At 40.3% G+C, this 14,292-nt stretch overlaps 1 protein-coding gene across 1 annotated transcript in view; it reads left to right on the top strand.

Moving 5' to 3' along the window:
• Positions 1 to 14,292, top strand: part of NKAIN3 (sodium/potassium transporting ATPase interacting 3) — a gene marked incomplete at both ends in the record, with an annotated part of 672,646 nt that overhangs the window by 260,199 nt on the left and 398,155 nt on the right. The gene's annotated exons all lie outside the window — the stretch shown is intronic.

The following is a 14,292-nucleotide window of genomic DNA, read 5'->3' as shown; positions in this document are numbered from 1 at the left end:
GATGCCAGGATACTGGAGATGCAGACAAAACTTATCCAAATGAATTGGAATTATTGGAAAAATTCCCCACTAAAGAGGACTGCTTCTTCTCTACATTGTTAAGAATCTTGGACATCACCTGTAAGGAGTGAGACTTTAGCGAAGAACAAGGAGAAAGGTGGTGCTGAAAGCAGTCTCCGCGTTGGTGGTGGAGAATTGTATTCAGGGGAAGCAGAAATCGGAGCATACCAACCTTATTTATTTATTATTTTTTTTGGAGAAATTACACCAAAGGTTGAATGCTACTGTCGTGCATGCTTAGGAAGATTGGACAACACTCAGAGTGAAAAGAGAGCTTGGGAAATATTGGAAATGGTGGAGGCAGTGGCAATGGCAGTGGCCAGTACTCAGGGGAGGCAGAGATCTGATACATTACACCTGGAACTTTTGAAGTAATGACCCCAGAGGCAGAATGCTACTACCACCACGTACCCTCGAGAACGTGGGATAAATAGTTGGGCGAAGAGGGTGCTCGGATTAGAGCCTGCCGAGAGGTGAGGCTGGCGATGGACACAGCAAAGCTGGGATCAGAGCCTTCCGTGAGGCAAGGCCGTTATTGAGGCCTCTGAGGCTGGGATCAGAGCCTGCCGAGGGGTTAGGCCGGTGCTGGGGCCAGCAAGGCCGGGATCGGAGCCTGCCGTGAGGCATAGCCGGTGCTGGAGCCTCCGAGGCCGGGATCGGAGTCTGCCAAGGGGTCAGGCCGGTGCCAGGGCCAGCGTGGCTGGGATCGGAGCCTGCCTTGAGGCAAGGCTGGTGCTGGGGCCTCCGAGGCCGGGATCGGAGTCTGCCGAGGGGTTAGGATGGTGCTGGGGCCAGCGAGGCTGGGATCGGAGCCTGCCGTGAGGCAAGGCCAGTGCTGGGGCCTCCGAGGCCAGGAGCGAAGCCTGCCGAGGGGTTAGGCCGGTGCTGGGGTCTCCAAGGCCGGGATCGGAGCCTGCCGAGGGGTTAGGCCGGTGCCTGGGCCAGCGAGGCCGGGATCAGAACCTGCCACATGGAAGGCTGATGCTGGGTTCTCCGAGGCTGGGATCAGAGCCTGCTGAGGGGTTAGGCTAGTGCTGGGGCCACTGGCTGGCATCGGAGCCTTCCATGAGGCAAGGCTGCTACTGAGGCCTCCAAGGCCTGGATTGGAGCCTGCCGAGGGGTTAGGTCGATGCTGGGGCCATCGGCTATCATCGGAGCCTGCCGTGAGGCAAGGCTGGTGCTGGGGCCTCCGAGGCCGAGATCGGAGCCAGCTAAGGGGTTAGGTCAGTGTCGGGGCCAGCGAGGCCAGAACCGGGGCCTCCCATGAGGCAAGGCTGCTGCTTGAGCCAGCGAGGTCTGATCAGTCCACCGGGTAGCCAGGCCACAACTGGGGCCGTCAAGAGTGGGATCGGTATTTGCAACGCGGCATGCACAGAGAAATATCGCAGAAAATTAAAACCAGATGCTTCCCCTAATCAGCAATAACTAGGAGGAAACGGTCAACAGGAAGTGGTCGAGCTATAGGAAGGGACCTATAGTGAAGCAATTAAGGTGACCAATCAGATGGTATGGAATAGGGGAGGATGGAGCCTCTTTAAAAGACAGGAGGTACATAAATATATGTATCAAAATTAATCACCAAACAAGCATGGGATCAAGGGAGGGGGAGGGAGGGAATGGGATGGGGGCTGGATGAGGGATAATTGGATGATGTGTGCTTGTATATCCTCTCAAGTCTTATATTCCAATGTGATGTATGATTACAATGCACCAATAAAAATAAATTAAAAAAAATAAATAAATAAATTGGCATGGAGGTCCAAGAGTACAACACTGTGTAATCTTTGACTCTGATAATCTTGGATATCAGATAATCTTGGATATCTGATCATCTTAGATATTAGATAACTCTGATAATCTCTCTAGGTTCTCAGGCTTCAGAATCAATTTTATTAATTTCTGCATACTGTTTCTGGAATTGAAAACTTTAGGGTTTTTTTTTAACTCTAAGAATCTTAGAATTTGCATCACTATACTTGATAATACATACCCTTGAAGAAACTGAGTTAGTAAGAGGAAGTTGATGAAAGCACTTTACATCACATTTAGAAGCTAGAATCCTCTTTGCTTATTATCTCTCCTCTATTCTCTTCCCTTCTCTTCCTCTTTCCTTTCTCTCTCCTTCCCCTCCTCCTCCTCCTTCATTGCCAGAGGTGTGCTTGTCTTTACAAATGTGCATTGATTGTGTTGGCAAGACTGTCACTACAGGTAAGAAAGACTGATAACCATTCACATCTTTGGGTTGAGAACAATATTTAGCCAGGGTTGATCATAAAACAAGATCCCTGGTTGCTTTGTCAAGGAGGGTGACACAAAGGAGATGGATTGCAACACTTGTTGAGCAGAGCAGAACTGGTCTGAAGGATGCTTTATTTCTATACTTGCAAGTTTTTGGTTATTCAACACCATTGCAAACATTCTACAATGAAATTGCTTTTCTGCTCAGACTCCCCATTGAAATGTAAACTATTATGGTTGATTACTAAGACTATCCATCACCTGCTTTCCCTCAATTTATTATTTATTTATTCTCTACCTTCAACTCCTCTCTCTCTCCCTCTCTCTCTCCCTCTCCTCTCTCCTCTCTCCTCTCTCCTCTCTCCTCTCTCCTCTCTCCTCTCTCCTCTCTCCTCTCTCCTCTCTCCTCTCTCCTCTCTCCTCTCTCCTCTCTCCTCTCTCCTCTCTCCTCTCTCCTCTCCCTCTCCCTCTCCCTCTCTCTCTCTCTCTCTCTCTCTCTCTCCCTCTCCCTCTCCCTCTCTCTCTCTCACTGCATTGCTGCTTTGGCTATCTTACAAGCCTCTGTTCACTCACTGCAGCTCCCACACCTGCAGCCAAGTCCTGGCAGTGTTGGCAGAAGCTCAGTGTCAAGGGAGGCACATTTTAAGCCTCTGCTTGAATCACATCTACCATAATCTTTTTGGCCAAAGCAAATTGCATGGCTAAGTCCTAAGGTTATGGGTAGTAAAGTACACTCAACCTTTTTAGGTAGAAACTAAAAAGGTACATGGTAAAGGTCTTGAATACATGGCAAATGAAGAATTGAGGCAATAATTCAATTAACTAGGTGACATATGTCGTTTCTTTCACTGAATAGAACTATGTTATTGTTTACAAGGACTTGGGATAATAGCCATAAGGAAGGCAGGGTCTCAGACCCCACGAATATTACAATACAAGGGAAAAGAGTGTGACATAGAAGAAGCATATTATAGGTATGGTAATTACTGTGATAAGATCTTTCTTGCCATTCACTCTTTTCCTTCCTCCTTTACTTTTTCCTTCCTTCCTTCTGGAATGTTGTTGTTTTTTTTTTCAAATTATTTATTTGTACCTTAAAAAAAGTTTCAAAACTGATTTAAGTGTCACCTTTTATAGTAAGTGAATTTCCAAGTATACTCCTTTTTGAATCATGTTCTTTCACTTGTATCAATTTAAACTCTCTAGTATTGTGGAGGATTTTCTCCTTTGATACAGAATTTTGTGGCAGTTGTCAGATTGTGCCATGTGATTGACTGTACTAGTGGTCCTTGTACCTGGAACCAGGTATAAGATTTCTCTGATTGTGAAAAGGTGTCCCAGCCCATGGTGACACCATGATGAAGTCTAACTCCAAATACCACATTCTTTGGAGACAGAAACTATATTTTTCTCTTCTTTCTGCTGCCTGTCTAGGACAGAGTGCCACTGAATGATTTCTAATCAACCACAGAATAGTCATGATGTCTCAAATTTATTAGATGGCCATTTCACTGAAGGTCTCTAAGCACAACTCAATTTATTTATGCTAATTAGAGGAAGTCATGTTTTATGTGGCATCGGGGGAGGAAATGAAGGGGCAAAGGATACAGCGTCCGATCTCTAAAGAAGTTAAAAGTCAATGTATACAGTGCTTTAATCAATGTTAGTGAGAAAAGCAGGACTTATATATTCACTTTTATTAACAGTTCAGGCAGCATAGTTTTAAGGATGAAAGTTAGCCATTTCACTAACAAAACAGTTAAACCTGAGATAAACGAGGACTGCAAAAGAATGCATCCTCCCTTCCTTCCTTCCTTCCTTCCTTCCTTCCTTCCTTCCTTCCTTCCTTCCTTCCTTTTCTTCCTTCCTTCTTTCCTTCTTTTTGGAACATTGTTGTTATGCATATTAGGGTGCAGAACAATAGAAACACATGCACGTGACTCTTGGAGCACTTCCCTCCAAGTCTCGCCCCCCTCCTTCTCCCTCCTCTTTCGCCTCCCCCCATATATGTCTTTGAAATTAAATTTGGTGATTTTGTCCACATATGTAGTAGCATTACTTCAACTGTTAACATTCTATATGTCTTTGTGCCCCTTCTTCCTTCCCTAAAGCCCCTCTATCACTACATTAGAGTATCTGCTCTTCTACATGACATTACCCTTATTTCTGAAATTCTCTTTAGCTTCCACATATAAGAGAAATCATATACATTTGATTTTTGGAACTTGCTAATCTCACTTAATATACTATTCTTAAATTCCATCCATTTTTCTGCAAATGGCATAATTTTGTTCTTTTTATGGTTGAGTAAAATTATGTGTATATACCATAGTTTTGTGCTCCAGTCATCTATTTATGGACACCTAGGCTACTTCCATGATTTGGCTGTTTAAAATTGTGCTACTATGAACATGGATACATGCAAGTATCGCTATATATTGTGGCTTCAGTTCCTTTGGGAAGTTGCACTACTGCTGGATCATTTGGTAGTTCCATTTCCAATCTTCTGAGGAAACTCCACACTGATTTCCGTATTGACTGTACTAGTTTGCAGTTCCACCAACAGTATATTAGAGTCCCTATTTACCCACATGCTTGTTAGAATTTATTATTGTTTATATTATTGATGATTGCCATTCTAGCTGGAGTTATATGCAGTCCCATGGATTAGCAATCTCTCCTACAGTGACATTATTATTTTTCTACAGGAACTTCATCATTCTCTGTTGCTGTTGCTTTTCTCCCCTCCCTTTCCTCCTTTTACTTTTTTTCTTCTTGTGTTTTTCACTGTTTTATTATGACTGTCATGGTTGAAGCACCTTCAAAGAACTGGCAAGAGAAGGGAAGAATTAATACTTTATTTGAAGAGAAGACCAGATCTTACAGCACACGATTGGCAGGGGCTTCAGTGAAGCACTTCACAGGAGCATGTTTTCATGAGTCTTCACGTGTGCATCACCTCCTGTTGAGACAGACCACACAGTTCTACTTTAGAACTCACAGTGAGTTGATGGAAGAGCCTGGATTTGAACATAAACATTCCGTCTCTGATCTGTGCTCCTTGAATCTTGTCAGCTTTCTTGGAGATTTATTTTAGTAGATGGAAGCTTTAGATAATGGCATCTTGTCTTCCTTAGCCAAAAAAACCCCACTGTTTTATTATAAATAAAATAAAATTATAATAAGAGATAGAGCACAGTTACATATGATCTTCATGGTATATAGAGTGGGAAGGACTGAGGAAGAGGGCTCATGAGTAGGAGAGAATTTCATTAAGGATATAGCACTTCAGCTGGATATTAAAGATAGGCTGTGTTTGATGTCACTATGGAGGGAGATGGCTGTGAACAGGGAGGATGAGGGATACTGCTGAGAGAGAGAGGAATAGAGGTCACCATAGAGAATAGGAGAAGGCAGAAAGCTCAAAGTTACCAGGAGGAAAATGTGTCTGGATCTATGTTCATCCAAGGAGCTGCAGGGTCTGGATTTTCTGTGCCAAAAAAAACAAAGCACTTCAGTTTCTCATAAAAATTTCACTATGCTAATTATATTCATATAAACATATTCTTACATATTCCTTTTTCAGTTTTTATTTATTAATTATTATTCTTGCTAGTTGTAACTAGATTGAGTTGTGAATTTTGGAAAAGAAAAGATGATTTATAACTGTGTTGTTCCCAGATAGGCTAGCATAATTTTATTGAAATATTATAAAATTCTATGGAATTTGTGAAGAAGTAGGAGATAGAGGAATAAATTTACTCTCTACGAAGGAGTTTCCTTTGGCGGTCCCATCCTCCGCCCCCTTCCCAATAACCCTGCTGAATCCTAACATCTGTCCCATCTCTCTCTTTAAAATTGCTCTTCTAGGTACAGAGTAATCTATATTAACAGCATAGCATTCATTTTGCCCCTTTTGGGCTTTCTCTTCAGGCTCAGTTTGGTTCTTTTGCCATCTTTCAAATGGCTTTCTCCGTTCCCTTTTTGTTACAAAGATTTTTATTTACTTGTATTTTTTCTGGTCTCCTTCTTTCTCTTATCTGCTGGAGATTCCAAGGCTTTTGTTATTCTTGCTGCTCCTCTTACAGAGTCGAACTAAATTCTACTCTCTCCACCCTCTATGTCTAGCCATTATGCAAAACATGAATTATTGCTCTTGTGCATTCCACACAACACAGGCTAGATCAAACAGCTCACGGCCTTCACAGATATTCTTCCTATGGCACCTGAAATGCTTGCTTTATGATGACTTACTTAAAAGCAGAAATCAATTTCTGGAGCAAACATCAGCCAGCCAGCAGACTTACATTTCTTGTATGCAAGCATTCAAATCAGTGTTACTAGATGTATGCTAAATACAATCATAAGCCTGAGTGACTATCCCTGGTATTTACTAACATTGTAACTATGCTAAGTGATGAGTCATGTCTAGGACACAGCATTTTTCTCAGTGGATATACTTTAAATAGCAACAGAGCCCAGCTGGATATTATGCTTAAAGAGAGCTTGAGTGGTCCCAATTCCTAGAGAGGATCTAAAGTGTCCCTGAAAGGCTCGTGTATTATAGATGAGGTATGAGCCCATGGTGCTGTGGGAAGGTGGTGCAACATTTAGAAAGTGTAGCCTGGTCAGAGGAAACCAGGTCACTGAGGGTATGCCCTTGAAGTAGATGCTGAGACTTCCGCCCCTTCCTACCTCCTCTTTTTGCTTCTCAGGCACCATGAGTTCACTGTTCCTTTTTCATACTGCCAAAGGCCCAAAGCAACAAGGCCAAATGATGATGAACTCAAACCACTAAAGCCCTTAGCAAAAATTAACCTTCTGTCTCTTTAAGTTGTTTATCTCATGTATTTTGTCACAGTGACAAAAAGCTAACTACCATACAGTTTTGTAGATATACCAGAGAGTTGCACAGAAGTCTTGTCTATAGTATACTACGTGGCAACAAATGTGGTCATAATAGATAATCTGTTGCAAGGCCACCAAGTTATCTAACAAGACAAGTGCAGAAAGGTTGTAACTCTCTCATATATTCATATTCTCCCCTCTCCACTGCCTTTTTATACCCAACAAAGGCTTCCTACAAACATTAAAATACACAGAGACCCCATCTTGATTCTACTTGCCCCTCCATCCTTGTTCTATCATTAGTCTTTCTGTCATTGCTAAATGTCTTGAAGAACAGCCTTCATGTCTTCATTGCTCTGTACCTTCCAACCCTATTGCCCTGGGTATAGATCTACTAATCCCTGAAAGTAAGCCTTCCAGACTCCACAAAAAAAATCCTACTGCAAAATTGGGTGCTTTCTTTTCTGGTTCTCAACCTCACATAATTTTCTAGACTTTATTCCACTTGCCACCCATTTCTTTCTGACCCACCTTCCCTTGAGTTCTATGACACTATACCCTTCCTGCTTATTTCTTGTTTCCCATTCTGCTTCTTTTTCTTTTTTCTGTTTTTTTTTTTAAATAGTGTCCCAGAATAGATGAAAAGACAATTTTTTTTTCAGTACTGGGGATGGAACCCAGGGGTATTCTCCCAATAAGCTATACTCCCAACAGGATCTCACTGAGTTGCAAAGGGCCTCACTAAGTAGTTGAGGCGTAAACTGCAATCCTCCTTTCTCAGCATCCCAAATACTCCTGTGCCACCACACCTAGCTTCTTCTTTTTCATTTATACTTCTGACTTTTCTTTCTCCACATGATCTCCTTAAATGACTTCTCACCCTTTCCCTAGGCATCGTTTATGCCCAGGTGATTTGAAGTCTGCACTGCATTCACCAGTTATTTTCCTAAGCAACACATTTGCACTTGCAACAGCTTTCTGGGCATGAGTGTTTCTCTGATCTACCAAGTTACATGTGTTAAAAATAAAATTGGACTGTGAGCGGTAAGATGATGGGTCTGGCCTTTGTGCTCAATGTACTGGTGTTAGATTTCTTTTTCTTTCTTTCTTTTTTTTTTTTCTTTTTTGCGGGTCTGGGGATGGACCCCAGGGGCATTTGACCTCCAAGATACACCCCCTGCCCTATTTCTTTTTTTATTATTCTTTATTTTGAAACCGGGTCTCACTGAGTTGCGGAGGGCCTCACTAAGTAGCTGAAGCTGTCCGCGAACCACAATCCTCCAGGTCTCAGCCTCCCGAATGCTGGGATTACAAACGTGCGCCACCATGCCCAGCTCTGGTGTTAGATTTCTGGGTCTTGCTAACTGCAGGAACTTGGAGAAGAACTGAAACTTTCATGAAGCTAAACATAAGACTATGTTTTATTTTGCAGAATGATTTTAAATTATATATAATATCTGAAATAAAACCTGGCAAATGACCATCATTTAATCATCAGGGTATATTCTTCTGTGCACTTTCTCTTTAATACCTTTCCTTTCTGTTGATGACAAGCCTATTGCTTGTCATCAGGATATCAGCATCCCCATAGTAGTTTTCTTTCCCCTTCTGTTCCGATTTCACATTCAGTCACTGGTCATATCATGTAGATCTACATCTTTTTGTTTGTTTGGTACTGGGTTTGAACTCTGGGTAATTCTACTTCTGAGCTGCAACCCAGCCCTTTTTCTTTTAAAATAGGGTCTCACTAAGTTGCTGAGGGTCTTGGTTAGTTGTTGAGGTTGACTCTGAACCTGAAATCCTCTTGACTTGACCTCCCAAGAACTTCTTCATATTCTGTTAAATCTATCCCAGCCCTGTATGTCTGGAGCTTTGCTATTTGTTATTTGGATTGTTGCAGTACATTCAAATCAATTTCTCTGCTCTTGGTTTCTCATTTCTCTAGGCCCTCAACTTTCTCATTATCATAGTTTTTCTTTCATGAAACACAACAATAATTACATTATTCTTCTTTAAAACTTTCAGTAGCTTCTTTTTCCATATAACAAATACCAAAATTTTGTAGCTAGGCTATGGTTGAATTTATAGTGCCATTCCTGCTCTTTTTCCAGATACTTTTCCCACTATGTCTTTTATTCTCTTCAGAGTGTCCACCCCAAACAGGGTATCCCAGTTAATGACATCTTGTAGCCATTTCTTCCTTTTAGTTCTTAAAGCACTTGAATAATTTTTTCCAGTGCTTTCTCAGTTTGTATTTTAGTATGGTTAGTATACAAGTGTTCTTTCTTTCCAAAGGCTAAGTTCTTTGAAAGCAGAAAAAAATAAATGTAATAAAGTTGGTATAAAAGAAACTGAAACAGTAAAAAAAGAACCAAGAAAATTAATTATTCCAACTTTAAGGCCAATAGCTCAATAAGGACCAAGCAGTGGCTATGTTTAAAACTGATCTCTGAACTTTTTACTAGCCAATATTTAATAATTTATCCACTCACCTAGTAATTTGGGGATAAAGTCATGTGCCTAGCATCAGATATCAAATGCTTTTGTGTATGGAAACATACAGAATGGTTGTTGAAATCAAGCACTATTGTCAGATTTTTTTAGTATTTTTGTCAAATAAAGCCCAACCCATACCCAATAGTATTATTGGCATCTTAATTATGGTGTTGTGCATTTATTTGAGATACTAATACTGGTGAATCCTTAGGTGATAACCAGTATGTAACAGATTCCTTTAGTTGCTATAAAATTACAAAATAAATGGTTTAAGATAATCAAACTTATACCTTATTGTTCTTAGGTTAGAAGTCCTGTATGGCTCTCATTGGGCTAAATTCAAGCTAGTGGCAGGGTTGAGTTCTTTTATGGAGACACTAGGATAGAATGCATGTTCTTGCTTTTTCTGGCCTTGAGAGGTCTCCCATCTTCCTTGGCTCATGTCCTTCTTACCACCTTTTATTTTTTGTATTTTATTGTAATTATCAACTGAATTTTACTCAACAATTAAAGTATATGTACTAAATCAGTGCATATGGAATGATACAATTCAGGAAAATATATTGCATAATTGATGTGGATTAGTGACTATAAATAGTATATGGTGATTGAAAATAAATTCAATAGGGAACAAACAGTCCATTTTGGAGGGATCATGATACAGAGGAAAACAAAACAAAAAGTACTATACTATATTGAGTGTGGGGGTGGGGATTGATTAGAGGATGACTAGATACAAAACTTTCTGATGTATCTTTCCCCATCTTTTCGAAGGCTGCCTTAGCATCCTTATGTAGAATAGCCCATACCTTGCTCTCAAGTTTTCCACTTTTAAAGCCAGTGGATAACACTCCACCTCTCTGATAATTACTATATAGGCACCTCTCTCTCTCTCTCTCTCTCTCTCTCTCTCTCTCTCTCTCTCTCTCTCTCTCTCTCTCTCCCCCCCCCCCTTAAAGGCCATGTGCTTAGATTGGGCACATCTGGATAATCCAGAATAACTTTCCAATTTCAAGGTCTTTAGCATAATCACATATCCAGACCTCTTTGTGTGACAGAAGGTTCTACATTCACGTGCTTCAGTTTTTAGTATGAGGATGTTTAGGGGGATCATTTTTCCATTGGCTTTATCATCTTCCTGGTATGTTCTGACTTCCAGTTTTAACTGTGAACATCTGAATTGCTGTTTAACGCAGGAGATTGCATTATGTAATTTCACACTCTTTCTCTAAAGCAATAATAAGTTACATCTTATAATTCACAGGTAAGTGTGTAAGGATGTGTGTGCATGTGTGATTTAAAACATATACAGTTTCTCTTGCTTTGTAAGGTTAGATTTGGGAATTAGAAGAGAGTGTCTGATCTCAAAACTGAAAAAAAAAATAAAAAGAGAGTATCTAGGATAACCATGTCAAAATCTGCTGCCTCCACAGGGAAGGCGAAGTTCCTCTCCTTCCTAATACTTTGCATTTCTCAACACCTGATGTAGACTTGATAATGGGATAAAAGCATCTATTCCATTTCATTGACTGGAGGAAAATGAAGTAATAAAAATATCTTTCCATCTCTAGGAAGCTCTTGCATACATGATTATAGTTTGTAGCTAATGTAAAATGTTTTTGATTGTGAACATGCCGCTTATGTGATCTTCTGAATCAAGATAATTTTTCACTATGTGAATAATTTTCTATTGTTTTCTGAAGTATATGAGTGCTTAGAAAAATATTTCTACTATGTGTCTGTCAGCTCCGCTATGCACGAGTGAAACAATCTTGGACATTGTGTATACAACCAGATGGATGAAGATTTTAGATTTGAGTCTGGAAAGTGAACAAAGCATAAAATGTTGCTTGAGGATGATGAGTTATTCACTGGTACTTATTTGAGATTAAGTAATCAGTATCTCAGTAACTATATTCCACTAGCTGAAAACCACAGAGCTGCTATCATTTCTTTCTCTCTCTCCCTTTTTTAAAAATAGTGTCCCAGAGCCAAGCATAGTGCCTAATACTTGTAATCCCAGCATTTGGGAGGCTGAGACAGGAGGATTGCACAGGTTTGAAGCCAGCCTCAGCTACTTAGTGAGGCCCTTTGCAACTCAGTGAGACCCTGTTTTAAAATAAAGATTAAAAAATAGGGCTGGGGTGTAGCTTTAGAGGTAGAATGCCCCTGGGTTCCATCCCTAGTACTGCAAAAAAAAATTAAAAAATAATGTCCCAGGATAGATGAAAAGACATTATTAAGTCGACTCTTTTCCTTTTTTTTACAAACTTGCTTCCCTGTGCCTCTGCTGGAACAAATTATTCAGCAGATTAAAAATTTTCCTTTTGGGATTTGTAAAAAGAAATTATGCCTTATGAGGCTGCTTACTGAAGTGACCTGTGATAAAGCAAGGGCTTGCAGAAAGGATATGGAAAAAGAGACAGGAATGGGCTCTGATGCTGTATCAGATGACCTTTGAAGAGCTTCTGCAAGCCATGCATTGATGTCTGAGGATGCAATGTATTTTAGTTACACAGTATGAGAAATGATAAAAATCATCTTGGTGTGTTGTTTTCAGTCTTGACTAAGGTGGACATCCATTGTACTCAGTGATTAGGCTTCCTAAAGAAAAATAATATCATTACCTGTAGAAAACAATTCCTTAAGAGTTTGGCATGGTGACACACACCTGTAATCCCAGTGCTTATAAAGTTGAGACAGGAGGATCACAGGTTCAAGGCAAATCTCAGCAAGTTAGTGAGACCATTGGCAACTTAGGAAGACCCAGTTTCAAATTAAAAAAAAATCTAAAGGTCTGGGGGTATAACTCAGAGATGAAATGCCCCTTGTTTCAATTCCACATGCAGTACCAATTCAGTACAAAAATAATAATAATTCCCTACCTGAGCCATTCCCTGGTTAGTCATCGAAAGATGTGTGCTGAGCCAAAGAGAAAGTAGGTCCATGAAACTTTGAATGGGGTGTGGGAGAGGATGCAGTGTGAAGTCTGACTCAAGTCAGAAGCACATGGATAAGGAAGTAAGACTTCCACCTGGTGAGCTTGAATTAATAAGGCCAGGTTTCCCCCACTCATAAACAGTTTGGGCTCAGCTACAGAAAATACCTTATTTTCAGTGTTTGTTTTATTATACCCATTCTTCCCCGCCTTTCCACCTAGGACATCACATTAGACCTGCTGTTCACTTTCTAGCTTAAAAAGAGCCAAAACCATGGGTTTCATTTCACTGCACATCACAGAAGCTCTTTCTTATGGTTTGGATCTACAATGTACCCCCTACTCAAAGTCTTATGTACCCTCAGTCCAGAAATTTCCACAGGTGAGCCTTTGGGGAAGTGGTTGGATCTTGACGACTCATCAGTTGATTAACCTCTTGATGGCTGAATGTACTACAAGGAGGTGGGATCTAATTCAAGGAAATAGGGCACTCAAGGTGTTCTCTGGAAGGGTAGCTGACTACAGACTGAATCTCTGAAGCCATGAGCCAAAATTAATCTTTCTACCTCTAAGTAATTCTTTTCAGGTATTTTATTCTCAGTGATGAAAAGCTATCACACCCTGATTTTTGTCACTTTAGTCTGTGGTTCCTATGATGACAGTTGGAGTCATAGCAATGTCCCTATTTGCTGGGATCTGTTAGATATGACTACTTGGCTTTTTGGGGAGGACATGACAAAATACAGTTGCACTAAGACTTACAATGGAGTTAAATCTTCCCAAAGCATCTTAAGGTAAAAAAACATCAGACGTCCAAAATTTATCTAATACACCTAACTATACCTTAAATGTGCTCAGAATATTTACCTGAGCCTATAGCTGGGCATCTCAAAGGATTATTGCACTTCATATTGACAGCTTGGAAAAATATCAAAATTCAAAAAATAGTACCATTTTTGCTGAATACATATGGATTTCAGACCATCATAAAGCTAAAAGTTGAACCATTACAATTCAGAAACCATCTGTAATGTATGTTGAAATAGTTGGTCAGCTATTTCCAAAACATTCCTCCAAGATGACAAAACCAACAATTCGTAAAAATGATGATGTAGTCCCTCCCTATCCTTACCCCTCAGAAGGGCCCTCATACTTCTCTAAATTTTATTATGAGTTTTCTTTCAGAATAGAGATATGTCAGCATGACTTATTTAGTAAGTTGTATTTTAAGTTAAAATTTACTAAAGTGTATCATACATACACAATTGCACACTAGTCACAAGTGTATGGTGACATAAATTTTAACACGTAAATGAATCCATGCAACAAACCCCCATATTAAGAAACATAGCATTTACATTTTAGTACCTGATGCTCACATGAGGCTCTGTTACAATTCAGTGGTCCTTAAATTAGGATCTTTTTTGAATCTATGTCTTTCCATCACCCCATCATCATCTATACTTTCCTCCCCATATGCACAGCTCTGTCTTTAGTGAAGAGGTAGCTTCCTTACAGTGTCTATATCATGGTCTTCTTCATGGAGCAAGAATATCCAGGACAAATAAAAGACAATTGAAGAACTATGCTCCAGTGTCTTCAAGACCAACATGAAAGAACTCCGTGTGCCACGAATAAGACATGGATCAGAAAGAGTTGGAGATGAAAGCACGGAGTTTTTGTCAAAGTTTTTGCTAAAGCTAAGAAAGTCA

Source organism: Muscardinus avellanarius, assembly GCF_963383645.1.
Source record: "Muscardinus avellanarius genome assembly, chromosome: 4".
Lineage (NCBI taxonomy): Eukaryota > Metazoa > Chordata > Mammalia > Rodentia > Gliridae > Muscardinus > Muscardinus avellanarius.
The sequence above is the reverse complement of the archived record's forward strand: the minus strand, read 5'-3'. Positions and strand labels throughout refer to the sequence as shown.